The sequence below is a fragment of the Prionailurus bengalensis genome, chromosome B1, assembly GCF_016509475.1.
Source record: "Prionailurus bengalensis isolate Pbe53 chromosome B1, Fcat_Pben_1.1_paternal_pri, whole genome shotgun sequence".
NCBI lineage: Eukaryota > Metazoa > Chordata > Mammalia > Carnivora > Felidae > Prionailurus > Prionailurus bengalensis.
This window is the reverse complement of record NC_057344.1, coordinates 45,594,564-45,620,825: the sequence shown is the minus strand read 5'-3', so window position 1 is coordinate 45,620,825 and position 26,262 is coordinate 45,594,564. Positions and strand designations below refer to the sequence as shown.

The 26,262-nt window shown below is 41.6% G+C and overlaps 1 pseudogene; it reads left to right on the top strand.

Annotated features, from left to right (window-relative positions):
• LOC122468708 overlaps window positions 1-26,262 on the top strand; it is a 58,028-nt pseudogene that overhangs the window by 21,135 nt on the left and 10,631 nt on the right.

Here is a 26,262-nt window from a genome sequence, read left to right as displayed (position 1 = left end):
TACTTTTCTTCCTCTTTAGTTTTTAGAAATGCTTGCCTATAGATCATCCCAGTAATTTTTCTTCTCCTTTCCATAGTGCAGCATCTCTTCCCGATGGATGCTGAAGTTTCTTTCCATCAAATTTAGAAGGACAAAAAAAAAACCCAACTTGTTTTGAACGGTGACCTCATAAAGGTAGATGGGAGAGAAAGTGGGGGATTAATTTAAATGACTTCAAAGCATCTTTTGTGTTTTCTCTCGATTTCCATCTTTTTAAAATGCATCCCTCAGTGATAAGCAGGTGCTGTCACATCCAACTGGATAGGAATTGTGAGACACTCAAATTAATGGTCTTGCAAAAAAAGTAGGTCATATAGGAAGCTGGCAGAAATGGCATCTGAAAGCAGGAACCGTGACATAATGTACCCAACTCACGAATAATATCACAGTTGCCTCAGAGCATCACAGGGAGACAGAGGCCCTCTGAGCAGGGACTTCACTGTAAATAGTGCTCCCCATGCCTCCCTCTGGGGGTTGCCAATAGATAACCTACTGGAGGCTGGAATGTCACCTGAGGAGGTCCCTGCCTCGGGTGCTCTGTACAGTTCTGCAGATGCCATCAAGTTCCTGTCCTCTGAAAAATGCTGTGGATCCTTCATGTCAGTGGGTTATGTCCAGAGCTTCAGGGCAAGTATCCTAATAATTGAGACCCCTGCCGTTTCTTCCACCTGGCCATCCGGCCAATAGAAGGGCAGCTGCACCAGAGGCTTGGTAGTAGGCATGCCGTTCTGCTTTTTGCCTTCCAAATGGCCAGAATGAATCTTCCAAGAGGCACAAGACCATCTCTAGCCCAGAAAATATCAACAGATGCATCAAGGTGAGAACAATTGCTCTACTTAGGTATTAATGTATACTTCTGTATATGGAAGGCAGCTACCCTTCCTCATGGAGCCATGAATGTGTACATGTTGTATAGGGTAGCTACCCTTCAGGAGAAAAAAAAAAAAAACAACAAACCAACCACTAATTGGCAGTGTGCAATTGTTATAATTAAAAGCCTCTTTGACTAGAACAAAGTTTATTCCTGTTGAAACTCAGAAGAGGAAAAGGTGGCTGCGAGTTTCACCCGAGAAATGTCAGCAGGTTCCAACTCGCCTTCCTTCTCTGTTCTATTCTGACAGTCTCGGGAAGCCTGAAACCCCTTTGACACTCACCACAATGATGACAGATCCTCCCTGAAGACTCTACAGCCGCAAACAAATGCATTGTTCTCCTTGTCAACCCACTATTGAAAGGTGATGCACAGCCGAGCTGCGATTGGCCTCATTTGTTAGTGTTAGCAAGCGTGAGGCTGAAGCTCATTACCCTGAGAAAAGCGAAAGCCAAGAACAAGTTCCTGAAATCAGGCTGCAGGATCAGGGACCTGTCAGCAAGCCTGGAGTATGAATGTGCCACCCTGGCTGGTGACTGAGGCCTGCTTGTCCCTCCCCACACTCCTTCCCACTCCCACCTTCAACAGCCTGTCTCCAGAAAGTGCCATGGCAGGGGTGTTTTTGATCCAGAACATGGATATTCAGCTTTTCAGCCCAGTTTTCTTTTTCATCGTATATACTGCCTCCCCACAGAGCAAGAAGACCCAGTGACTGTAACTTTCAGGAGCACTTTGGACCTGTGGCCTTCTCAGGAGTCGTCCTGGTCCCTTTGCAGCAAAGTCTTACCCATGTCAGCATCACACACACGATGGCATTCTATAGTGTGCACTGGAAGACTTTGACCCCCTTGAAGACCCCCTTTATTAGACTCTGACCCCCTTGAAGACCGGGGCTTTGAGGATGGGTGTGGGCCAGTGGGGAGCCTGGGTTTTGGCCTGGATTCTACCAAATGCTCAAGGTCAACTCCTGAGCCTTTCCAAGACTCAGTGTCCCCACCTACACAATGAGGGAAAGAACTGGGGAATTTTCTGAACTGAATTGTGTCCTCTCCTAAACTTCTATGTTGAATTTCTAACCCCAGTATTTCAGAATGTGATTGTATGTAGAGATAGGGTCTTCAAAAAGGAAGTAAGATTAAATGAGGTCATTAGTTTAGTGTCCTTATAAGAATAGGAGATTAGGACACAGACATTTACAGAGGGAAACAGGGGGAAGTTTATGTAAGATACAAGGAGGAGAAGAGGGCCATGTACAAGTCAAGGAGAGAGGCTTTAGAGTAAACCAAGCCTAAGTCCGTTTCTGCTGCTGTATATATAAAAAAAATGTCATGAACTGGGTGGATTTTAACAACAGAAATTTATTTCTTGTACTATTGGAGGCTGGAAATCCAAGATTAGGGTGGCAACATGGTGCCCTCTTCTGGGCAGCAGACTTCTCGTGTCCTCATGTGGTGGAAAGGATAGGGATTTCTCTGGGACCTTTTCTAAGAGCACTAATCCCGATCATGAGGGCTCCACCCTCCTGGCTTAACACTTCCCAAAGGCCCCACTTCTTAATACATCACCTTTGGGTTTAGGGTTTCAACATATGAGTCTTGGAGGGCAGAGGAGACACAAACATTCAGACTATACTACATCTTGATCTTGGAATTCTAGCCTCCAGAATTTTAATAAAATAACTTTCTACTGCTTAAGCAGACCCAAATTGTGGTACTTTATATAGCAGCTGAGATATTGTGATCTATAAGAAATATTTTTTCCGATGACTGAAATGTATTTCTCATATATATTTGTTGTTCATCCACAGTTCCTGCCTCACAGCTCCTGAACCCTTGGGATTTCCTAAGCAATAAAGACAATGGGAGCATCTTTTAATATATCTGGTGTCTTATTTTCAGATTTTGAAATTTTCAGAGCCATAAAGGCGAAATTGATGTCTTGTTATTCATAACAGACCCTTTCCACCACAACTGGGTTTATGTTAATGAGATGATTTGGGGAAAGTACCTAATGGGGGCTGGTTGCCAGGGGAAGCAACCATGAATAGAGAGGGTTGGAACTTTCAGTCCTACCTCCTGACTTCAGTGAATTGGAGAAGGGCTGGAGGTTAAGTTCAATCACCAATAGTCAACGATTTTTAATCAAGTATGTCTGTGTAACGAAGCTCCCAGAAGGAAGTGATTCAGAGAGTTTCCAGGTTGGGAAACCCGAATATTTCCATGTGCCACCATGCCAGACCCCAAGCTCCACAAGGACAGAAGCTCTTTGTCCAGGACCTTGCCCTATGTGTCTCTTCATCTGGCTATTGATTTGTATCCTTTAATATCCTTTGAAATAGACCAGTAATCTAGTGAGTGAGTGGGTTTTCTGAGTTTTGTGAGCTGCTCTAGCAAATTAACTGAACCCAAGGAGGGGGTCACAGGAACCTTTGATTTATAGCCAGTCGGTCAGAAGCACAGATAACAACCTGGGCTTGCAACTGCCATCTGACGTGGGGACAGTCTTGTGAGCATCTGATGCTGGCTCTAGGTAGATAGTGTCAGAATTGAGTTAAATGTAGGACACACAACTGGTGTCCTGAGTACAGCTTGGTTGTGTGTGTGGAGAACCCACCCTCCACAAACTGGAATTGAGTCCAGAACCCAAAATAGCAGCCCCTAGCAAACTAATACAAGGAGGTCTGAGCTAGAGTTCTTTTAGCCCCTTTGAGAAGGTGCTGAAAGCTAGAGACTCTCTGGGAAAATGTGAAATATACAGAAATTTATAAACCATTCAGGGCCTCAGTGACCTACCTATGGATTCTTACTGTCCTGAGGCCTTCTGGAAGCTTGGTTGATTACTTGATTTTTCATGAGGCAGAAACAGAAAGGCAATAAAATCTCAGATGATAGTGAGACATTTCTGTGGACATAGGCCTTTAGGAAAAGTTAAAATCTGAAAATAAAGGAAGCCACGTTCCCTGAAAGTAACTTCAGTCCCTTAACTTAGGAGAAAAAAAATTAATCTTTGTGTTTTTTTTATCTTTGCAGACATCAGAATACCCCCCCCCCACTTAGAGCATTCTCCTTACTTTTCCAGTTTTGCTTGAAAACACAAATAAATGAGGCAATCTTAATATGCTATGATATTCAGGAAAATTTCCCTTTTCTACCCAGATCTAAAGGATGAAAACATTCAACCATCTTACTTTAAAGGAAAATGGTGTGTGGTGGGCAAGTAAGGAAGTGATTCAGTTTCCAGCTCTAAAATGTTTACCCCTTTAGGGGTGCCTGGGTGGCTCAGTCGGTTAAGCATCTGACTTCAGCTCAGGTCATGATCTCCCGGTTTGTGAGTTCGAGCCCTGCATCGGGCTCTGTGCTGACAGCTCAGAGCCTGGAGCCTGCTTTGGATTCTGTGTCTCCCTCTCTCTCTGCCCCTCCCATGCTCATACTCTGTCTCTCTCTGTTCCTCAATAATAAATAAACGTTTAAAAAAATTAAAAAATAAAATAAAATAAAATGTTTACCCTCTCCATCACAGAACCTTCATGAACAACTAAGCGCTCAGACTTTAGCTAGAAAATTCCTATACTTGGCATGTTTATCCTTCTTCTTCCCAACCTGGTCTCCCACCCCATGGTCCACAACTTATCACCACTAGGACTGAATATTTCTGGTTCTAAGATTCCCTCCACACTCTCTTTTTTGTACCCACCTCCGTTTCCCCATTCTGTAAAATCAGCAGGTTGATAAGATCTCTATGGTCCCTTCCAACTGAAAAAAAAAAAAAAAAAGCTATGATTTTATGATTCTCTGAATCCCAGTGCTGTGGTAGCTCTAATTTCAATCTTGTCTTTAATTCTTTGCTTTGCTTCACAGAGCAGGAGAATAGCTTATGTTGCAAAAATGCATCCCAGAGAGGAGGGCCCCAGGGACCAGGAACAGGGTGAAGGCAGGCAGGGCTAACATGGAGCACAACAGCCTGACCCTGTGTAGGAGGAGGGAGGGGCCTTGAATGAGGGTTGTAGAAAACCTTGCTTGGCAATTTGGCTATGCTGATAATTACAGGCAGGGAAGTTGGGAGTGAAGGGACAGTGATGGACATTTGGATTAAGAGAGCTGTTCCAGGGGTAACTTGGCTCTGTTGGAGAATTGGGAGAGCTGGCAGAGAGCCAAGGATAAACCTTGAACAGAGTTTTAGGAGATAATCCACATGTCCTGTGCACATTGCTTTTTTTTTCTTTTCTTTTTTTTTTTTTTAATAGTGGAAGAGAGTTTTTCTTGACATAAAATGGAAGGTCACTGGCTTACTCTTGCACTTAATGTAACAGGTCTCAGATGCTCCTATCAGACAGAACCCAGGATAAGTAATGCATAACTAAAGAACTTCTGTAAGAATTAAATTAGATAAAATGGGCAAATGCAATTTGGAAGTTGTCATGTGTAAATCCAGTGAGGCAGGTGTGTCACAGAAAAGCACTGGTTCTGTAAACAAAACAAAACAAAAAGATCTAAGATTTAGCTTTGCACTTGGCATTTAGTGAGACCTTGTAACCCAACCTCACACTTTAAAGGTGAATGGAGGTTGTAATTGTAATAACAATTACAGGATGAATTGGTAATAATAAAAATAAATCTCCTTTCAAAAAGGAACTACATTCTCCAGCAACTTCGGCTTTCTTCTTGACTCTGAAGAATTTTCTCCCATAAGTTCCCTTTCCATGATGGACTTGGCTGGGTCAGTGTTCCGTTCACACTAGCTACAAATGGCACTTTCCGATGTCAAAGTTCTGAACCAAACTCTACTGCATCCTTTAAAATTGTCCAGTGAAGAGTCACTCACTCTGGTTCATTTACCATTTTTTTTTTTTAGGGTCTCCAAAGGGCGTCAGAAAAGTTTTGAAAGAAACTGGGCAGTCTTTTATGAGACTACCACAAAAATGATTTCCATTGTAGCATTGGTTTAAATATTATATTTGTAAGTGTTATGGCCATACAACATACAATACATGTTGTAGAGACACAATGGGTATCTCTGGCGATGGAATTATGGGTGATTTTTGGCACTATATATATATACACACACATATATATGTAAATAAATATGTATATGTAATTTTTTTGTAAGTGTTCTTCAATGAGCATGTATTTTTCTTTTGAATTATATTTAAAAAAAAAACATTACAATTGGGGACGCCTGGGTGGCTCAGTTGGTTAGGTGTCCGATATCAGCTCAGGTCTGATCTCACCATTAGTGAGTTCGAGCCCCGCGTCAGGCTCTGTGCTGACAGCTCAGAGCCTGGAGCCTGCTTCAGATTCTGTGTCTCCCCCTGTCTCTGACCCTCCCCCACTCACACTCTGTCTCTCTCTCTCTCTCTCTCTCTCTCAAAAATAAATAAACTTAAAAAAAATATTAAAAACAAAAAAAATTGTCCCTAGCCGTGGTTGAGTTAGGCCCATATCTTGTCCAAGGATAGGCTCTTCTCTCAATTACAATTATGTCTCTTTTTTAACTCAAAGGCTTCAGTGGCCCTTTAATCCAAAGGAGAGTCTTCTCCTGAGGTGTCCATTTCCTTAAAGATATCTGGGAAATGCCAGTTGAGAGAGCCACTCACTTCTTCCAGAACCCGTAACAGTTTTGTATTTCCCCTTCCTTTACAGATCTTTAGCCAAAGAGTAAGGGCCTGTTTTATATCAATGTAAAATCAAGCACAAAATCAGAAGTGCTTGGAGTACGGAGAAAGTAGAACTGCCTCAGGGTTGGGTGTTGCTGGGTTAATATTACGAAGAGAGAGAAGGCAAGGGCATTAAGGGTGCATACAAGAAAGTAATTGCAGTGATGGACCCTGGAATCTAAGCTGGTAACAGTAAAATGAGTTTACTGTGGGTGGTGGGCTATAAAGAATTAGTGAAGGGGCACTTGGTTGGCTCAGTCTGTTGAGCGTCCGACTTTGGCTCAGATCATGATCTCACAGTCCGTGAGTTCCAGTCCCCCGTCGGGCTCTGTGCTGACATCTTGGAGCCTGGAGCCTGCTTCAGATTCTGTGTCTGCCTCTCTCTCTGCCCCTCCCCCACTCATGCTTCTGTCTCTCTCTCTGTCAAAAATAAATAAATATTAAAAAAAAAATAGTGAAAAGAGCACTGGGCTCAGTAAATTGGCAATCCTCATTAACCCAAAGTCTTGTTCGAATTGAGTTGCTTAGAAGAAACAAGCAGAAGTGGAAGGAAGTGGTGATCAAAGGGTGGGAGGCTGGATGCCAAGATTGGGGGATAGTACTATCCTTGATCATGATAAAGACTAAGCCATGACCAAGGGAGTGTGTGGCTAAAAGGGAGTAGAGATGCATCCATACTGAGGAGGATGATAAGGAACCGAGAGGCCAGGGTTCTAGATGGATATTCATACCTTAAAGTTGAAGTGACCAAGAATGAAAACAAAAGCAGTGGGGGAGGGGAGCCCCCCTGGTGGGGGAGGGGCAGGGAGGAAGCAGTTCTAAATCTTCGGGAATGAAAATGGAAACCCCAGAGCACAGTCTGTAACTGAAGGGCAGATGGTGTGTGCTTCCAAGGGCAGGTAAAAACAAATGCCTGCAAGTTGCAAAGTGGGGAAGGTGGCTCGTAGTCAAGCCCAAGGCTCTGCTGGGAGGAAAAAAGCAGCCCCCACTTAAGAGCACCGTGCCCTGTGGGCAGCCAGTCTTCAGCTAGCACAGGAAATTGAAGAAATCAGAGAAGAATATGAACACATACCAGTTTCCTAATGGCAAGCACACTAGGAAAGGATTTTTTTTCCTTTTTTTTCCCCTTTCAGTTTCTTTTTTATTTATAAATAAATCTATTTATTTAAATTCAAGTGAGTAGGATTTGAAGGGATTGAGAAGGGTGAAAGCCTGAGGTGTGTTGGAGGGTAAACTGAGGCATATGAAACATTTTAAGAGTTTATTTGAACAAAAATCATTTTGAATCGGACAAGGCAAAGTGGAAATGGTGGGAAGTGCTCTAAAGACAGGAACTAGGGGAAAGATTTTATAATGAAGATGTGGAAGCAAAGCAAGGAAATGATCTGATTTGGTTACAGCTTAAGCATTTGCCTTATTTGGAAAAGTCTGGTTGGCTGTTTGTGACTGGCAGCCCTTAGGTTTTGATTTCTTAACCTTGAGGCCTTTCAGGCTTAGGTGTTGATTTACTCTTGTGGGCTCTTAAGGCACAAAAGCCATCTCAGTGTAATGGCTTCCTTGTTTAATTAAACAGGTGGGTTAGTTAATGTACAGAACCAGAGCCCTATGGGATGAGAGTATTGGCGTCAAGGGAGGCTTAGAACTTTTCTGGAGAATGAGCTACAGAGGAACGTTGAACAGAACCCCTGGTCCCTTGTAATCAGCTGAGTAAATCTCCCTTGGTGTTGATCTCTCCAGAAGCCTGAAGGGAAGAGATGGGACCACGTCAAGGGGTGACAGATGAGTAGGAGAATAATGCGTGTGGCACTCTCTCTCGATCACTTCTATGGATTGTTTCGAAGTCTGGGTGAAGGTCATGAGGAAGACTGGTGTTCTTTGGAAGGGACCTGCCATGATGTAAGGGCAAAGTGTTTTTGTCTTCCCCATTAAGAAAAAAAATTAAGCAGACTCAACCACAGGAAGCCCGCTCGCATGCTCACGTGCCCATGGAAACAAATCGAAAAACCTACAGCTGATTGAGGAAGCTTGCCTACTGCCTAATCTCTTAACCTTCCCACAGCAGGCAGGCCGGGGAGGTGGGGGGAGGAGGACTAAAAGCCCCACATCCCAGGCAGCTAATGGCTTTTCCTTTTATGCCATGCTTTTCTAGTGATTTTATTTATTCTTTGGGTTAAGAAAAGAGTGAGAACTGGAAAAAGGAAGAGGTCTGCAACAATGCCCAGGCCAGCTGCAAGGGGAAATGGGACCCCTGTAGCAGAAGAGGTACATCCATGTCCAATCTTCCTGTAAGCCAGCCCTGTTTTCTGTTGCCTTGTAGCAGACACATGAGTGATTTATTGCTTCTAACGTCTCTTAGTTTGTAATAAAGTTTTCAGCAGCTCTTTTTAGTTGCTGCAACCCCTGCCCCTGCACACACACACATACACACACACACACATACACACACAGACTTCACTTTGTTCTTTTTTCACAATGTCAACTCATAAAGCTTTCATCAAGTCAACCAGGTGGAAAACTCCCCTCGCTGAAAGAAGCATTCAGTCAGGGTGGTGGAGGCGAGCCATTGGGCAGAAGAGGGGAGTGGTTGACAAGGTGGGGGAAAGAAGAAAGTGTGCTTCTGGGAAGTTTTAGGTGAGGGGAAGTGAGTATAAGCTGCCCCAGGGTGTGCCCTCACAATGAAAGTTCTCCTCTCCTTTGCATGCCCCGCCCATAAACATTCACAGAAGCTGACACATCGGTCATGACAACAATGGGGGACAAAATTCATAATATGTATTTTCAAAGAAGTAGAACTTTGGACCTAATACCCAATGCTGATATGAAGACTTAAGCAAAGTCAATAATCTCCCCTGGGCTACAGGCCAGCATCTTGTGAGGAGGTTGGTTTCTGCTTCCTTCTGGCCCCACTCACCCCCTGGTTCCCATCTCCAGCTCTGCTACACTCTGCCATGGTCATGCCAGTCACTGGACCCTCTCCGGCCCCTCAGGGCCTTTTCAGCTCACTCAGTGTCAGCCATTAAGTACCATACAGCCATATGGGAAGGAAAAGTGTTGCTAGAATTATAAAGAATTTGGAGAATGAAAGGCCTGGAGTGATGAAGAAAACAAGGAAAGGCAGAGTAAGATTTATGATGTCATTGTGGCTTAGGAGTTGGGGAAAGGTTGAGTATGGCCAGACCCCATATTTCCTGGTTCTCCTCACAAGAGGTTAATTTAACGGACACTCCCTGAATTCCTAGGATCCAGATGAAAGCCCCATGATAAATTGAGGATTTCCAGGGATCCTGTGAAACACCTGGATGTTAACCTCGTTCTTGCAGAGATCAGACAGGGAAGACATCATGACGTCTCTGAATTCTGGTATTTTCCCCTCTTACTTATGATAATTGATGAGAACATAGACTACCTATTGGATGTAGCAAATTGACTTTGTCCCAGAGCCATGTTGTAAACCGGAGAACAAGAAGCGGTGAAGTAGGAATAGGAGAGAATACCAAGAGAGACACACAACTGCATCCATACTCTTAGCAGCTGGGTTCGCCCTTCACTCTCAACTCTGATACCCAAAATCTGAGTTTCCAAAAAGTAACATGCTGATACAGATGAATAATGGTACTACCTCAACGACATTTCCTCTTTTCCTTTGGTTTTTGGCATTTTGAATACAGCATATGGTTATTTTTACTTATTTTGATTCGGTATTTATCCTGCTTGGAGTTCATGGAGTTTCCTGATCTTTAAAGTTATGTCTTTCACCAAACTGGGCAAATTTTCGACCATTATTTCTTCACATATCTTTTTTTTCTGCTCCGTTATCTTTCTTCTCCTTCTCCTCTCTCTTCTCTTCTTCTTCTAAGAAGGTGAGACCTCTTAATGCTGTGTTGGTTTACAAATCACTAAGTTTCTGCTAGGGGAGGGTTGTTTTGTTTTGTTTTCACTCTCTTATTCAGATTGGATATTGTCTACAGCTCTTTTTGTTTGTTCATTTTTTATTTTGAGAGAGGGGGGATTGAGGGGAAAAGAGAGAGGGAGAGAGAGAATCTCTCTCACACTGTCAGCGTGGAGCCCAGGGCAGGGCTTGAACCCATGAACTGTGTGATCATGACTTGAACCGAAATCAAGTCAGATGCTTAACCAACTGAGCCACTCAGGCTCCCCTATTTCTCTATCTTTAATAGACACCATCTCCAATTTGTTAAGTCTCGCCAGTGGATTTTTTTCCTTCTAAAAAATAGGTATTATGTTGTGACTGACATATACAAATAATATATGCCATAAATAGCATTGAAGTACTAATGCACACAAACAAAATGGACATCCTGGACTGACCACCCATGTTAAGAATTAGAACATTATTAAGACTGTTGCTTCCATCTGTATCTTCCCTTCTTTCCCATACTCCCAGCATCCCTTACCCTAGAGGCAACCATTGTCCTCCATTATGTGTTGATGGCTATCTAACATTATTTTCACTACATCTTTATCACATATATATTCTCCAAACAGCATATTGTTTGCTCCTGCTTGTTTTTGAGCTTTATAAAAATGGTTGCAAATTGTAGGTCATCTCTGATTTTAATTTTTCCGCTCAATATTTTAAGATTTATCCATTGTCTTGTATGCAGCTCTCGTTTATTCATATCTGTGGATATAATACTCTATTGTAGGACAAGAAGTCAATTGATTGTGATGGATATTTGACCATCTCTAATTATGTAGTTTTTTCGGGGGAGCTATTATAATTTTTTGAAGTGTAATTGACAAACAATGTTACATTAGCTTCAGATGTACAGCATAGTGATTCAACAACTCTATATACTATATGCTGTGCTCACCGCAAGTGTAGCTACCATCTGTCACCATACAACACTCTAAGAATTTATTTTTAGGGGCCCCTGGGTGGCTCAGTCGGTTGAGTGTCCGACTTCGGCTCAGGTCATGATCTCACGGTTTGTGAGTTCAAGCCCCGCGTCGGGCTCTGTGCCGACAGCTCAGAGCCTGGAGCCTGTTTTGGATTCTGTGTCTCCCTCTCTCTCTGATCCTCCCCTGCTCATGCTCTCTCTCTCTCTCTCTCTCTCTCTCTCTCGCTCGCTCAAAAATAAAATAAAATATTTAAAAAAATTTTTTAAAGAATTTATTTTCAACATCAATAAATAAAATTTATTGAGAATGTATTGCTCTTTTGGCCCTATACTCGTCATCTGCTTTCAGGGAGGATATAGTCCATTTGGACAAATAAGTCTTAACCATGACAGATAAACCGCAGTATGCAACAATATAAATAAATATCGACCAAGTGATATGATCACAAATCCTGAGCAGGAAGTGGTCCTACCAGACTGACAGTTTAGAAAGTCTTCCTAGGAGTAAAAATTGAGCTGATCTTGAAGGAAGAAGAAAGAAAGAAGTAGATAAAAAACGAGAGAATTTGTGGGTAGGGAAATAAATATGTGAACAAAAGTAACAGTTTGATTAAGGGACAATACGTAGCCCAGTTAAGCTAACCCAGAGAATTCAAGTAGACCAGATGGTAGACCAGGACTCCAAAGCAAAGTTATTTGGATTCTAATTTCTTATGAGCAATGGAACTAAAATCCATTATTTGGGTTACATGGTGAGCTCAGGACGACATGTAATGGAAATAACCTGTGGTTCTACTTTTGGCTGTGTTCTGACATGACAATTGTGAAATATAGGGGGTAGCCTTTGGTTGAGGGTGGGTCTCTACCTGAGTCAAGTAGACCTTCTGAATGTCAAGTTATCAGTGTAAGAGGTAAATTTAGCAAGCAAACGGGGAGGCACCTGGGTGGTTCACTCTGTTGGGCGCCTGACCCTTGATTTTGGCTCAGGTCATGATTTCAGCTCAGGTTGTGATGTCACAGTTTGTGAGATCAAGACCCCCATCGGGCTGTGTGCTGTCAGCGTGGCAGCCTGCTTAGGATTCTCTCTCCCTCTCTCTGCCTCTTCCCTGATATCTCTCTCTCTTTCTCTCAAAATAAATAAATAAATAAATTTTTTTTTTTAATCTAAAAAAATCAAAAATAAAAAGAAACCCAACTGGAACCCATCTGAAACTACTGAGAAAGGAAATGTCCTTCCCCTGGCCTTCATTCTCTTCAGTCTTTACTTGTATTGTATTTCCAGAAGGTAGGAAAATGATGATCCCTCCCACAAAGGACAGGTTGAAAATGAGATAGGGAGACAATCAGAGCATAAGCTCCATAAGATCAAAGATTTGTGCGTCCATGAGCTTTAGCAGCCAAAGACTTCACACCGTGTCTGGCAACTGGTGGACACTAAACAAGTATGGGCATGTGTATGAAGACAAACGAGCTAGACCATACAAGGTAATTGCACATTATTTTTTATGCTACATTCCCCCCTCCTCTTTTATTTGGTTGTTTAAAAATATTTTAGCCTATGAGTTTAGGTTTAAGCATTAATTAAAAGTGAGTAGTGGTGGTGGCAGTAGAAATTGGTGATAAATCCTTAAGGAGAAAACACATCTCCAGAGTCACAAATGTTATCAACATGGAGTCTCTGGGTCTTGCTCACGTTAAGGAAGCTGAAAAAAATTCCTTAATCAGTAATTCAAAATATTTTTTAGTTTATATTTACACCAACCCTGTGAACGTGGTATAATTGTTTGCACATTAAAAATGAGGAGAATGAGATCCAAGGAGGTTAAATACCTCATCCAAAGACACAAAGCTAGGAGCTAAAAGCCAGCATTTAAAACTAGATACCTCTAGGGGCACCTGGGTGGCTCAGTTGGTTGACTGTCCAACTTTGGCTCAGGTCATCATCTTGCAGTTCCTGGGTTTGAACCCCACATTGGGCTCTGTGCTGACAACTCTGAGCCTGGAGCCTGCTTCAGATACTGTGTCTCCCTCTCTCTCTGCCCCGCCCCTGCTTGCACTCTGTCTCTCTGTCTCTCTCTGTCTCTGTCTCTCTCTCAAAAACAAACAGAAAAGAAAAGAAAAGAAAAGAAAAGAAAAGAAAAGAAAAGAAAAGAAAAACCAGATATCTCTCAACTAGCCTACCAGTTAGAACTAAAGATTTGGGCTCACAATCTTGGCACAGTGTCACATCAATGAAGGAATTTCCAAATGAAGGGAAATTCACCCTAAAGAGGGATGGAGAGAGAGGAATGGGTTAATGACAAAGTTCCACAATGGGGCTGGCTTAGGTGGGGTTAAGGATGAGACTAATAATATCAAAATGTCTTTTTCTTCTTGACACAATCCACAATAAAAAAAAAAAGTGAAAGAGTAGCGTCTGACTAAACAAGTAAAATTTAGACCGAATCTTCTGGAAACATCTCAATTACCAGAGCTTACTACAAGCAAAACTAAGACAAAAAAGAGATCCTCAACTGTTATGATAATAAAATTACCAGATCCATTCTCTTGGAAATTCTGCATTTCCTATTATTTCTTTCTCCTCTTCCCCAGTACTCCAAATTAAAATTAAGTTAAGACTAAAACTCAGTTTAGAAAGTCACCAGAATTCATTTCTACTTGATTTATGTGACTGAAATTGATTAACTGAATTTGGCCCTAGTTCTCTCTCTCTCTTTTTTTTTTAATGTTTATTTATTTTTGACAGAGAGAAAGCATGTGAGCGGGTAGAGGGGTAGAGAGAGGCAGAGAGAATCCCAAACAGGCTCCTTGCTGTCTGCCCAGAGCCCCCTGAGGGGCTCTAACCCATGAACCGTGAGATCATGACCTGAACCAAAACCAAGAGTTGGATGCTTAACTGACTGAGCCACTCAGGTGCCCTTGGTTCTAATTCTCTCTTATTTAATGAACTCATTTAACAAAATTTATTGAAGACATACTATCTCCCAAGCATTTTTTATAGGCATGCAAGACATAAGACACAATCCTCACCCCCAAGGAGCTTATAGTACAGTTACATCATCTCAAAAAAAGTTACCAAAATGTTCTCAGCCTTGATTTGTTCATCAGTTAGTCAAAACAACTGTCATCCTTTTTTGAGAAACTAAATATTCCCGTATGTGTCAAGGCAACCTGTGCTGCATTGCAGAATGAAAAGTAACCTATGAGGAAATTATTTTTACTTTTATCCACTGCTTCATTTAACAGTCAATAAGCTAAACCCAAACTGTATGGATGAATTAGACAATTTTCTGCCAAATGCTCTGCATTCCTGTGAGGCAACTAGCAAAGTAATATGAAATCACCTCCTCTTTTTTAAGGACTGGGGAAGCAGAAGTACAAGAAGGGGCATTGTTTTGCACTGGGTCTATAAGTAACAGGGACCCAGAAAAGAGTAATTCCAATAAGGTAGAGGTGTATTTCTCTGTCACGTATGAGAAGCTGGAGGTAGGTTAAGTCCAAGACCCATACCATAGTTCCAAAGTTGTTTGGATGGGACCAAGTTCCTTCCTACTTACAGTTCCTCCAAAACCCCGGATATAGTCTTTGTCCACTTGGTCCAAGAGAGTTGCCATATTTCTAGCCATCACATTCATTTCCAAGTAGTAGGATAGACAAAGGGAGTTGGGAAAGCACACTCTCTTCCACATGATCCATCTACTTGCTGACCTTTGGTCAAAACCGAGATGACCATTCTTAGCTGCAAAGGACATCAGGAAATGTCGTCTTTAGTCAGGGAACAGTGTCCCTAGCTAAAGGTCAAATTTACTGTGAGAAATTATGGAAGTTAGAGGGAAAGATTAAAACAAATATTTGGAAGGCAACTAGCAGTCTCCACCACAGGCAATATCAGAAAGTCCATTGATAAATATTCATTGACACCTTCAGGCAGGCTTCCTTTCCTGAGAGTTACGATCTTCTACTGCCTAGGATAACCCCAGTTCCCAGCCAGTGGTTTTCCAACTTTAGCAGGCATCTGAATCACCTGGAGGACTTATTAAGACACAGGCTGCTGAGACCCAGCCCCAGAGTTTCTTATTCAGTAAGTCTGATGTGGGGCCAGATAATTTGCATTGGTGATGCTGATGCTGCTGGTCTGGAAACCAAACTTGGGAATTACCACTCTAGGCAAATGTACAAGCAGAAACAAACAGGAAAAGGGGGAAAGCAAGAGATAATGAGTATTAATAAGGAGCAAGCAATTGAAAGGAGAACTGATAAATAATAATAACAGCAAGCCATGAAGATGGGAATATGTCAGCACCTCTAACTCATCTACTGAGCCTCAGAAGGGTTCCAGTGTTCCAGGACATTTGAGCACATAACATATCCTGGATGTTGTTGTTCAAGAGATCTTCGGTGTGACTGCCCTGAAGATTCAACCTGCCTATTTTAGCAGAGGCCACACTTTATTGCTCCAAATTGTTGAAATCCGATTTCTTCCTTACTTCTGACACATCATCTTCAGCTCCATTGGAATTGCTTCCCTATGACCTTCCTGGGATATTTAAGTCAAGTCTTGCCTGGAAGGGTAGAAGGCGAACACCAAAATAACCATAATCGAATTCCCCCTCCCGCAATCTCAGGAATCAGTCACTGGGGAGCTCCTACTTTCCTTATCATCTCTCCAGAGCCCCCTGATAATGACCTTGTCCATTTGAGGGGGTCCCAGAAATACTGAGCCAGAAACTTCTAGTCACTGATCAGGAAGGACAATGACATTCTCTGGTTGGGTGGGGAACCCTACTTCATCACCCGAGACTTGTTTTTCTATTTGTTTTGCATATTTTCTTCCGCAGAACGTAATTTCACTCATGGCTACATACACATACATCTGATGAGACTTTACCTCGTACATGCTATTTATAGGCTGTAGTTCCTTGTATGTCCTCTCTCCTCTAGCCAATGCGAGCACCTGAAGCCTCAGCATAGTGGCTGTTGATAGGCAATCTGTAAGTGGTGAATGGTGGACCGTGAGCCTGGGGTTTGTCCCACGCAGTTTGTCCATGGGGCTTTGAGATTCTCTGCTGGCTGCGCCATCAGAAGCTCCAGGCCTTATCTCCACGTGTGAGCATCACCAGTTTGTGGTCTCATTCACCCCCTCCCTCATCTGAGAAAAGATCGTGCTCAACACCCTGGGCACACAACTTCTGAAGAGTGCCAGATGCTAATGCAGGCCTTTGGCTGGGACAGATAACGAAAGGCTGAATGTATATTCCCAAATATTTTCTGTGCAAGAGTAGCAGATGCCTGCGAACTACCAAAGGGATCCCAAAGCCAGTAGCAGTAATCTCAGGATTGGTCCTGACTCATCAGGTCACTGAGAAGTTGGTTTACACTGTTGCTCTCGTGCGTGTGTGTGCGTGTGTGTGTTGCAAATAGAGTATAGAGTTATGTTCACCATCTCTATTCCCTCTCTGACTGATCTTGCTATGAATCATCAGCTCCCTCGGGGCCATCACATTGAAAAATCCCTAGAAATGATTTATTGAGAGATCTTTGAGTGAGGTATAGGAAATCAGAAAAGTATTAATACTTGAAAAAATGTTGCTTCTTCCTTATTCTTTGCCGTTACTCAATTTGGCATTAGAAACCTGAAGCTGAGCCAGGAAGCAAAAACATATGAGGTTTTAAAGTCACCCATACCTCAGGTGCCGGGCTGTCTATGGAAAATAAAATTGATCTGTTGTAAAGACTTGATGGGGCCTAGGAAGATAGTTCCCTGGGCTCTGTTCATCTGCCCTAATCAGCTGCATTTTTTTTTTCAGTCTCATTTAACTTTTCTTGCCACAGGGATAAAATGAGTGAGAACAATAAAAAGCAAAGGCGTGATGAAGGGGTAGAAGAAATTAAGGGGCTCCTGAGTGAATAGGTAATTTGATTCACTGTTTACATTGCTGGTGGAGATATTTAAACAGTTGACCTGTGGATGACCCTTTAAATTGAGATTTCAGAGAAAATTTTAAAACCAAATAAACTTTGGAGTAATGAAGACTATTTTCTAGACACTAAACTCATCCAGGTGGTCAGATTAAGAAGAGTTGAGCAAGGGTCATTACTGGGGAGGGATCTGAAAAGACAGTTTTTCTTTTACCTGCTCAAAAGCTGTTTCTTAGGAAGCATCAAAAATTTATCTCAACCTATTATGTGCAAAGCATTATGGTGGGCAATTAAAATATAGCTGGGAAACAGTAGAGAGCACACAGAAAGGTATTATACCTTTGTATGTTCCAGGCACACACAATTATAATGTAAGATGTTGGAGGGGGAGAAATGAACACAAGATGTGGGGTTCAAGAAAGATTTCACCTAGTAAACGAGACTCTGTTAGGGTCTTGTGTGACATGTGAAATGTGGAGACATAGAAGGGAGGCAGTTGTTAGTCAAGGGAAAGGAAAAGGCATTGAGTTTCAGTTAAGAGAAGAGAGAAGGCGCTAGAGATTATTGTGTTAATAGCTGATTAGCAAAGCAATGAGCAGGGACTCCTGGGTGGCTCAGTCTGTTAAGTGTCAAACTCTTGATTTCAGCTCAGGTCATGACCTCAAGGTTTGTGAGTTTGAGCCCTGTGTCGGGCTCTGGGCTGACAGCATGGATCCTGCTTGGGATTCTCTCTGTCCCTCTCTCTGCCCCTCCACTGCTCTCTCTCTCTCTCTTTCTCAAAGATAAATAAATAAATAAATAAATAAATAAACAAACAAACAAACATTAGAAAAAATAGGGGCACCTGGGTGGCTCAGCCAGTTAAGCATTGGGTTCTTGATTTTGGCTCAGGTCATAACCTCAAGGTTCGTGAGTCTTGCATTGGGCTCCATGCTGACTGTGCGGAGCCTGCCTGAGATTCTCTCTCTCTCTCTCCCTCTCTCTCTCTTTCCCTCCACCACGCGTGCTATCTTTCTCTCTTAAAATAAATAAATAAACTTTAAAAAAAGTAACGAGGAAAATCCCATGGAGAATTTTTGGCAAAGATGGTAACGTAAATGAAGGTTCACAAAACCTCCTCCTGTACACTTCCCCCCAAAAACAAAAAGAAGCAATGTAGAGAAAAATACTTTATTACTGCTACACCAAAGAAATGATCCCTACTTTATATTATGAAGCCCTGAGAAATATGTGTTAGATACAATCTGGTCCAAATTGAAATGAATCATCAGAGGCTGACAACCCACCCCCTTGGGTGTTGACAAGATCTCTCTTGCCAAGAGATCTATGAAGTGTTGTGGGAAGATGAGGAGATTCTATATAATAATTTTTTATTTTTTATTTTATTTTTTAAATGTTTATTTAATTTGGGAGAGAAAGAGAGCATGAGCAGGGGAGGGAAAGAGAGTGGGGAGAGAGAGAATCCCAAGCAAGCTCCATGTTGCTAGCACAGAGCCTGAAACGGGGCTTCAACTCACAACCCAGAAGATCATGACCTGAGCCAAAATCAAGAGTTGGATGTTTAACCAACTGAGACAACCAGGCGCCCCTATAATAATTTTGTAAGTCTCGAACCCCCAATTTATTAAAACGAAGATTGAACTGGCCATAGGCAAAAAACTAAACACACAGATTTTCTTTTCTGACTGAGGTCAAATATACCCTATAAACCCAACAGTTACGTTAGAAGATTGCACAATCATACCAGATGTTTTTCTCTCTAACATGACTTTGTAGACTGACTCTGCAACACAGACAAGCCTTCTAATATGGATAGATACAGTTTGAAGCAAAAACAACCCTGGGACAGTTATTCAGATACTATAGACTGAATTTACACACCAAGCTCTTTAGCTGCCCATGGTTTGATTTCCTCACCCGTGGACTCCTGAACGGCTAAACCTATCATTTCAAGCCAACACACAGGACCCCAGATTAAATATAAAGGGAAGGTTAAAATGGTGTGCTAGTACACTGAAAATGGAAACAGGAGAAACTCACTTTAGTTGGGCAAATAGCAAGGCCAGAAATTTTCTCACATTAAAAAATGTTGACCAGTAAAACGAATCAAACTAGCAAACACAAGACCCATGTAAAAATCCCACAGTGGTAAATGCACACCCCAGAAATGAAAATGAAATTAATAAGAAACTGTAAGAAAAAGACAGACTGCATCACACTTTCAAGGAAAAGGAAAATAAACTATGTAACAAATTAAAAGGGAGATGATTAGTAGATTCAGTTTTTTAAAGAGAGAGTTATTAGAAATAATAAAAGGTAATACGATAATGCCATTGCATTTAAATAGCATAAGATCCAGGAAAGGTAGGAATTAATAATACAGCAATGGAATCAAGGATATGGAGGGTAGGCCTGCAAAACAAAACAAAACAAAACAAAACAAAAACAAAAATACCTAAACTATAGAGGAAAATCACAAAACACTATAAAACAGAAATATATGTGGAGAATAGACAGAAAATAATCATGCAAGTGACAAGTGGACTTGAAGAGGTCAACAGAAGAAATGGGACAATCAAAGACATAGCAGAAGAAAACATCCCTGGAGTTTATGAAGATTTCGATCTACAGACTGAAAGAATTTACCGTAATTTATTGAAATTTTCACTAAGCTTCAAGACATGTCCTAAAGAATCTTTCGCATTTCAAAAATAAAGGAAAAAAAAGCTACAAGGGATGAGGCAAAAATAACTTACAAAGGAAAACAATCAGACTGACCTCAAAGCCAAACCTCAAAAACAAAATATTCCAGAAGGAAACGGTACAATATCTGTAGAGTTTTAAAGCGGTGGGAGAATGGAAACCAAGAATTTTTATATGTAGCCAAATTTCTATTCATGGGTGTTGACAACAGAAAGAAAAACCCAAAGACTGAAGCATAGCACTTCCTGAGAAACCTTCCTGAGGAAAGAGTCTAACCAATTAAGAGACTAATCAAAATAAAGAGGTCATGAATAAAGAATATTTGGGAAAAGCTAATGCTGGACATCTAATGTATGGAAACACCAGTTGGGCTCAAGTAATTTTGCCAGATATATTGAAGGAGAAGATTGGGTATCTAATTCTTCAAAGACATGATATGTAAGAGAATATAATAACTGAAATATAATTTAACAATTTAATGTAGCAATAATAATTTTGCTAAGAGAACCACACAGGAATATGACAAAACCCAGACAGCAAAGTCTAAAAGGTTGAATTTCTGCACCTTTAATAGGGAAAATATCAATGTTATTCACTGTCTCAATTCCATTAGAAGTTTGGGCACATTAGTTAAACACATCAAATATTCACAACCAGAAGAAAGAGCATACAGTCCTTAAAAAAAAAAGACCCAACAAGGATCATGAATATATAGCAAAAGATACACACACAAATGCAAATCATGGGGAACAGTAAATATATTTTTTAATAGGCAGGAAGGAAGGAATAGCACAACATAGAAAAGAGAAGAGAAGAGAGCAGAAACATAAGATAACAGAATAATATCAAACATATATTTTATAAGCCTAAATGTAAACTGATAATTTACCTATTCAAAGAAAAATTCCCAGATTGGGGTTAAAAAAAGACATAACTTCAGTCTACAAAACACATGCCGAGAAAACAGGTATTTATTAAGGCTGAAACCAAAATGATGTGCAAATACATCACAGATAAGTGAAAAGTGAAACAAAACCATATACAACTAAAACAGGAGGAACCAGAGGTTCAAGAGTTACATCTTGCAAAGCAGAATTCAAAATTCAAGGATTAGGGGCACCTCGGTGGCTTCAGCGGTTAAGCGTCTGACTCTTGACTTTGGCTCAGGCCATGATCTCATGGTTCGGTTTGCAAGACTGAGCCCCATATTGGGCTCTGTGCTGAGGGTGGAGCCTGCTTGGAATTCTCTCTCTCCCCCTCTGTCTGACCCTCCTCTGCTCACATGCATCCATGTGCTCTCTCTCTCAAAATAAATAGACATTTTTAAAAAACCCCTCAAAATCCAAGGATTAAATAGGACAGAGAGATTCCTATTTTAACGATGAAGACATGACACACTGCGTGTGTATCAATCTTCTACTATATGCATAAAATAAACTATATAAAGTAAAAATCTGTTTAAAAGGCAAGGAAAATTTTACTGAACCTCAATGGGAATGAGAACTTTAAATACTGTTTCAAGTCAAATATGAAAAACTAATGTTCTCCGGAGAATATACCTATTCTGAATGATATAATCAATAGAGTTATGATGTGTATCATTCCAAGTTCTATATATCAAACTCCATATCTGATAAAAATATATACACTTGTTATATGTAAACACTCTGTTTTTTAAAAAGCTGATTATATAAAATGTGAAGAAAATTCTAATTAAATGCCAAAGAACTCCACACCCTCTTTGACCACAAGGCTCCAAGAAGAGAAATAACACAGGTACAAATAATTCACAAATTGAAATATTTTAACTCTAATAAAAACGTCAGGTCAAATAGAATGTCAATATCTTAATTAAAACATTAAATAACAATAAAGGAAACTTTCGCATTTAAACTTACCAAACAGCCACAAAATTGTACTCAGAGAAAGATTTATATATATAGCCTTAAACAATACCATTACTTAACAAAACCTGGTATAAATAATTAGTATTTAATTCAAAAAGTTGTAAGAATAAGTAGGAAAATCTCAAGAAAATATATAAATTAAAAGCTCAATGAATTAGGGTTTTATAAGATCTATACAGCAAAGCAGATGAATCTACTAACTTGTCTATCAAGAAATTAAAAAAGAAAAGACAAATATACCATACTGGACAAGATAAAGGAGGTATATTCACGGGTTTAATGGAAATTGGAAGACGTTTTGAAAAATGACACGACACTAGTAAAATTGAAAAATGGATGAAAATAAGGATTTTATTGAGAAACGTAAATTACACAAATTAGTTCAAGAAAGTAAGAACATTTAAATTGATTAATAACCCCTGGGGGAAAAAAATCAAGAGTATTGCAAAAATGAAAATAATACACACACGCCCTCAAAAAAAAAAGACAGAGCTCAGACAGTTCCAAATGTGATTCATAGGAGCTCGGTAGTTTTTGAATGAAAATAACTAATTCTGAACAAAAAAAAAAAAAAAAAATGAGGATTCTTTCTAATGTTTTCCTGAGGCTGTAGCACTGGGAATAGCCTGGACTCATGGCCAGCTAAATCAGAAATAAATTTTAAAACCTTTATTTTTCTAGGCAGTATCAGGAGCCAAGAGAAGGTGGACAGTTAAATAAAACATCAGTTCACACCTATTAAAAGCAGTAGAGGCAGGTTCCGTGCCAAATTGGCTTGGAGAAATAGTGTGGCAGGTATGCTTTTAATGAAGATCATTTCTCCACCTTCCTGTTTTAATTTGATTTCCCTGGCAGAGTTGTGCTTCTCTGGCTTGGAGGAAATCTGCTTAACTACCACCATCTCACTCGGGAGCCAGACAGAACTGGATTCCTTCAACACTAGTGCAGTTTGGCTTTTTTCTTCCACAGGGATAACAGCGTTGCCTCTACCAAAGCCCTGGAGAGCATCCAGCAGGAAAGGAGAGGCTGCCTCATTTGGCTAAGACAGGCCACACGATGTCAGTGGCAGAGGCTTTGCCCACTTTGAGCTAAATTATGAACTATGTCCTCTTCCCAGATTTGCAGCGGCTACATAAGACTCTCTTTGTAAAGTGCTCGGAAACTGCCAAGTGCCCCTTGCGCCAGGGCCACAGCTAAGGTCTGTAGCCTCTTTAGAGAAAGCTGGGCTGCCTGCATCCTTAGCCTCTGTGGCTCTCCGTATGCAACCACCCTTTCCTTATAGATTACATGAAAATTTCACATCCATTTCATTGCTTTCCAAATAGATTTAAACTGCATATCAGCCTGCAGACTGTCCCACAAGGCTTTAATCCAGGCAGACAAGTGTTTGCTAAGCATGTCTGTATTTGTTTTCCTATTGCTGCTGTAGCAAATTGCCACACACTTAATGACTTAAAACAACACACATTTTTTATCTTATACTTCAGGAAGTCAGAAGTCCAAAATGGACCTTATGGGCTGAAATTAAGGTGTCAACAGAGCTGCATTCCTTCTGGAGGTCTAGAAAATCTGTTTCCTTGCCTTTCCCAGTTTCTTGAGGCACCTATATCCCTGGCTCCTGGCCTTTTCTTCCATCTTTAAAGCTCGTTACTTCCATTGCCCCATCTTGTCTCCTGACTTCATCCCTTTGCCTCCCTCTAGAATGACCCTTGCGATTACTTGGAACCAACACAGATAAGCCAGGATAATCTCACCATCTCTAGATCTTTACCATAATCATAATCCACAAAGACCATCTGTCATGTAAGGCTCTAGGGAAGAGGACCGGGACACCAGTGGCGGCCACCCTTCTGTCTGCTTCAGTGTCCTGAGTGGGTAGCCCCCTTGGCCAGTATAATTCAGCCAGGCAAACGCTGCCACGAGGTTGTCTGTGATTAAGATCTAGTGAAAGACCAAGAGGTGTAGCAAATGCTAAGATGTCAGGGGAGGGAGAGAACACCTTGTGTGGAAGCGCTGAGATGAGCAATCACAAAAGAAGAGCCAGCAAACTGAACTGGATCTGGAAGGATGGGGGAGAAGTTGGCTTCCTTGGGTCCCAGATGGAGCTTGATGAGAAGTCATCAGTTAAAAACATGAAATACCAGCACTTCCATTGCACTCCTTGAAGAGGCATCCCCAGAAATACAAACACCAAGTAAATGGCTCTTGAGGGAGAAGGGAGTCAGAGTTCGTCTTTGGAGCCACCCCCTTCACTCCCATCTACACCCCTCATTAACACCTCCGAGAAATAGGTCTTTATCCCTCAGAATTCACTGGAGGAAGCTGGGTCAGGGCATGCCCAAACAGAGCCTCTACTCCTCCTGGAAGAAGCCTCATCAATGCCTCTATTCCACAGGAAGGGGATGTGCTCTAGTTTCCTCAGCTGGGACTCAGAATCCCTTTCTCGCTGAAACAGTGTTTATAATGAATGTAAGATACGACTGGAAAGGACTTGAGTGGAAAGGACTTCAGAAAGCATCCAGTCAGTCCCACCTCCCTCAAAAAGCCAGCCGGTGGTGCAAGACTGGATGTTCCCATCTATGCCAAAGTGTGTGAAACCTCTGTTCTGCCCTTATTTTCGCGGACTTTTTAAAGTGTACATAATTTTTAGTTTAGTTCAAGGCCATTTGAACTCTACCATTCATTCAACAAATATTTATCAGGCCAAGCACACTCCCAGTCATAGGTTTAAGAGGACGCGGCCAGGAGGAATGTGTTTCTCCCACTAGTAAATGCAAGCAAGCCAAGCTTGTCCCTTAGCAAGCTGCCCCCCACACGGTCTCACTGATGTGCAGTGACGCTGCTCCTCCTAAGCTCTAACTGAGATCGTCAACTCCCTGCAAGGTCATCATCTGACACATTAATTCTATATCCCATGAAATCTTCCTCCAGATTTGCCTATCAACACCTACATCGATTCACTCTTGGATCCCGGATCACCCCTTCTAAGATTTTTTATATCAAAGCTCAGAGTTCAGACTGCGAGTGGACAAAAAAGACCAATGGACACCTGGACCATGGCTGCCTTGCTGTCAAGGACCGGCATGCCTTGAGACCAGAACAATGCTGCTGCGTATACAGAAGAGAAAAAGCCAAGCATGATCTCATGCTTAGAGCATGTTTCCATGGTCTCCTGGAGCTCATAGTACAGTTTAAGAGCTACAAATCAAATAATAATGCAAAGGACACATATAGTAATTCCACATTTTCATCAGTGTTATGAAGAAAGCGTGTGGTATGAGGTAGAATAGGCAGGCGGCATGGTTTTTATTGGAGTATCTGAATTGGCGGCATTGTTAGCTGAGGAATGAGTGTCGGTTAGGGGCTGGCCAAAAGCCTACTGGGGTGGGATGGGGGGAAGAGGAACTCGCCTGGCAGAAGGAGTTGGTGCATATGTGAGGATCGTGTGGTAGGAAAGGGCTTGGGTGTTTAAAGACTTGAACAAGGACCAGCGTGACCCCTAGTAATGCATCTGCCAACCCTCTCATACTTCCTTCCAAAGGGGAATTCATTTATGTTTCTCAGCCCCACATGAAAGGTCTGTTCTCTGCAGAGTTCCAAATAAACAGACGGCTTGCATAAACCATAAGGGTTCCTTTCTCATAATCTGCTTTCCTGGTTCACAAGCTCTACGGTCTCATGTGAACTTGCCGTCAGAGGTAAAAGGCTCTTATCCTTTACATGAAAGACGGAAAACCAGCCGGAGTCTTAGCCCAGATCAGAGCTTCCCCCTACTGTGCTAGGCAATGAAACACCAGCCCTCACTTAGATGGGGTTTTGCATCACTCTATCCCTTCGTTGTCTGAAAGGTAGGGACCGGGGAACAGAGCACATGGGGAGAGCTGGTTCAAAGGCAGAGTTAGCCACGGCCAGGATAGGAGAGCCTCTAGGAGAGGAAGCAGAGAAGAAGGGGACAAGAAAGCTATACCAGCTATGTGTAAGCCCCTTTATACCTGTTTACCTCATTAAATCCCAGACAGTTCGCATTTCCACATTGATCCTTGTTTTACAGATCCAAGGGCCTAATGGTAAGAGTGAATGGGTAACTTACTTAAGCTCTCGGTTCATAAATTGTTGTGATTTTGAACCCAGGCCTGTTTCCAAAATTCTCACTCTTTCCATTACATTAGATACAGTGGATCCCGTCCACACCAAGTCACCATGCCCAAATCGGATTCGTTTCTGCTCCCTGGTAGTTCCTGACATGGTTGCTCTCTTCAGGTGGGGATAGCATATCAGGATAGACGCTTCTAGGCTTTGGTAGGTTTG